At 29.3% G+C, this 3404-nt stretch overlaps 1 pseudogene; it reads right to left on the bottom strand.

Moving 5' to 3' along the window:
* Positions 1-454: 454 nt before the first annotated feature.
* Positions 455-1162, bottom strand: LOC124619963 (annotated as a pseudogene).
* Between the last annotated feature and the right edge of the window lie 2242 nt (positions 1163-3404).

Below are 3404 nucleotides of genomic sequence, written 5' to 3'. Positions count from 1 at the left end.
TTTGCTTTCGCTTGTTTTGCTACTTGTTTGGCTGAGACTAATCTAACTCCTTTTGATGTTTCTGAAGGTTAGTCTGAACTGGTTTCAGGGTTTAATATTTAATATAATGCAGGTGATTTTACTTTAATTTTTTTGGCTGAATATACTAGAATTGTTTTTAATGAGAATGCTGTTGCCTTCAATTTTTTTAGGTGGTGATTTTTATTTATTTTGCTTTGTATTATATGTTTTGGGTTTATTTGAATTCGAGGTAGTTTATCACAGTTTCATTATGATAATTTAACATATTTGGCTTGAAAGAGCTTTTTACCTTTTTTTGAAGTTTTTTATTTTCTTTGTTGGTTTACAGATTTTATTTATTTCATTTACATAGAGAATTTTTTTAGAAAAGTTTAACTTCCAGTTTTACTTTTTCAAAACGTATGCTTTTCCTAAGCTAATTAACTAATTTGTTTTATTCCTTAACTAGTTCATCTCACACATTTGCAACATCAACATTAATTAAGAGGTATGTAAAATACATAATTGTTAAGATTTGTCCTGTTATAATATATGGTTCTTCAACTGGTCTATTACCAATTCGTCTTAATAAGCATAGTTACTAATTTAATTTACAATATAATTTGATTAATATGGTAGAATTGAATACCTCGGAATGGTGTTTTGTTGTAAAATTATTAGGATTCTAATTCATAGAAATAATGCAGCAGCACCTCCTAATTTATTAGGAATTGATCGTAGAACTGAGTAAGCAAATAGGAAATATCATTTGGGTTGAATGTCGACTGGTGTTACTAATGGTTTGGCAGGTACAAAATTACCTGGGTCTCCTAGTAGATAAGTATTGATTAGGCATAATATCACTAATAATGATGTTATTAATACTAATGTGATAGAATCCTTGAAAGTAAAGTATGGGTGGAATGGAATTTTTTCAGTATCTCCATTTAGTCCTAAAGGGTTACTAGACCCTGTTTGATGAAGATAGAATAAGTTGATTGCTGCTATAGCTGCAATAATAAATAGTAATACAAAATGAAATGTAAAGAATCAATTGAATGTTGTGTTGTCTGCAACAGCAAACCACCCCCCCCCCCCCCTCATACTTATTGAACTAAGTCTGTCCTAAGTATGGAATTGCTGATAATAAATTAGTAGTTACTCATGCACCTCAGAATATTTGACCTCAAGGTAAAACATATCCTATAAATGCAGTTGCTATAACTAGGAATAGAATTACTGCTCCAATTATTCAGGTGTGTATATACATTTAAGATCCATAATAGATCCCTCATCCTACAAGTAAGTAAATGCAGATAAAGAATATAGATGCTCCATTTGTGTATAAAGTTCGAATCATTCAACTTATTTACATCCCAGCAGATGTGTACTACACTACTGAATGCTATTTCAATATTAGATGAATAGTGTTTAGCTAAAAATAGTCCAGTTACGATTTGAATTACTAAACCTACCCCTAATAGTGACCCAAAATTTCATCAAAATGAAATATTTGTTGGTGTAGATAAATCAACTAAGGAATTGTTGATAATTTTAATTCAAGATTGTCTTCATTGTAAGGGTTTGTTCATTGGTGAAATTATCTTATTTTACAAATAAGTCCCTGGTTAATATTAGTAATTTTAGCTACTGCCAATAGTGCTAAAAATGAATAATCTTCATTATTGTAATGATAAATGTTGGACTATTATACACTTTCTCTAAAGATATTGTTATTTCTTGATAATTTATTCAGTTGTCAACATTTATAATTTCGGTATTTTTGAAGAAGTTTATGAATATTATCATGCCTAAAATAATTAATGTTCATATGATAAAGGCCCATATTGTTAAACTGATGATTATAGTACTTTATTTAGGTTGAAATTTTTCATTTGATGCAATTCTTGTGATCTAAATAAATAGGACTAATATGCCACCCAGAAATTTTAAGAATGAAATATGACAATCAATAGCCTTCCATTATTGCTCCTGTTGTTAATCCAACAAGGACAGTTTGAAGAATAATGAAGGGTATTAATGATATTGGGTGTCTTAGTGTAATAAAATTAATATTCATTACGTTTGATAGTGATACAATTATTATTTCGCTCATTACAGGGTTTAGTTTATTTTTAAAATATCAGTTTTGGGGACCAATGATGGAAGATTTTTGAACCTCTATAGATTTAAAAGTGGGGGCGAGACTTATTTCTGGTTTACAAGACTGGTGTCTTTCTTTAAAAAAAAAAAAAATTAAAACTAATGTTTATATTCTGTTTTTGCTTCGTAATTGGTATATTTTGCTGGTGTTTGTTTTTCTTCTAAATGTAAGCATTTATTAATTGCTCTTTTGAGATTGGAATACATTGTTCCTCTTTTATGTTGATTATTGTTTTTATTATTGAATTTGATGATTATTCCTGATATTTTTTAGTTTTTTCTGTTTGTAAAGGGGCTTTATGTCTATTCTGGTTTCAATAATTCGATCTCATGGTAATGATTTCTTTAATGCTTTTGATTTTTCTTTCTGTTAAAGATTTTATTTATAACTTTTTTTTATCCCTGTTAAATAATTGTTGATGGTTGGTTCAGTCTATAATGTCCGTGTCAAGTTTTGTTTTTATAATTTGTGTATATTTATATACTGATTTCAATGTAATTAGATATTTTTTGATATTGACTATTTTTCTATTAGTTTAATTTTGCTGAGTTTTTGGATTTGTTCACTAATAATTACTGCAGTTTATGTAAGTTCTTATTCTAATTATCTTATTTTAATGGTTTTGATTTTAATAATTAAACTACATTGTTCATTTTCTTGACTGAGCCTTAATATATATACAGGGTGCCGCACCTAACTCTGCCATCTCAAATATCTCTTGAACAATAGATATTCGAAAACAGTTTTCACCAGCATTAACGTACATCAGGGGCTTAAGAAACCAAATACTATGCGAAATTTTTTAAACGTAAAGACATACTGTTATCAACACAAACTTGTCATTTTTAAATTGACACCTATTATTTCGTATATCATGACAAACCACAAAAATAATAGCGTTGGTTGCACACAATACGTCAATTATATCCTGAGAAATTGTGAAGCGAAGTTAACACTCGAAAGAAATGTTTTATTGATGTGTTTCATTTGGTCTGAATTTGTCATCCTATACCAGTACAATTATATGACCTGAAACTTCACTTGTCAAAGTAACTTAGCCATACGGGTGTTCCGTTTTTTCTGGCATTGTCCTACAGTTATTGTTGCTACAACTCCCTCAAGATCACAGATTCATAGAAATCCTCAGAGGTCAGATCTACTTGTTGCCATTAAATCTAATGGATTTCCATCATGGAATGGCTTGTAAGGTACTTGTTCCACGTAATTCTCCAAGAAAACA

The sequence above is a fragment of the Schistocerca americana genome, chromosome 6 (genome assembly GCF_021461395.2).
Source record: "Schistocerca americana isolate TAMUIC-IGC-003095 chromosome 6, iqSchAmer2.1, whole genome shotgun sequence".
Lineage (NCBI taxonomy): Eukaryota > Metazoa > Arthropoda > Insecta > Orthoptera > Acrididae > Schistocerca > Schistocerca americana.
Note: the sequence above shows the minus strand (reverse complement) of the source record. Positions and strands in the feature narration are given on the sequence as shown.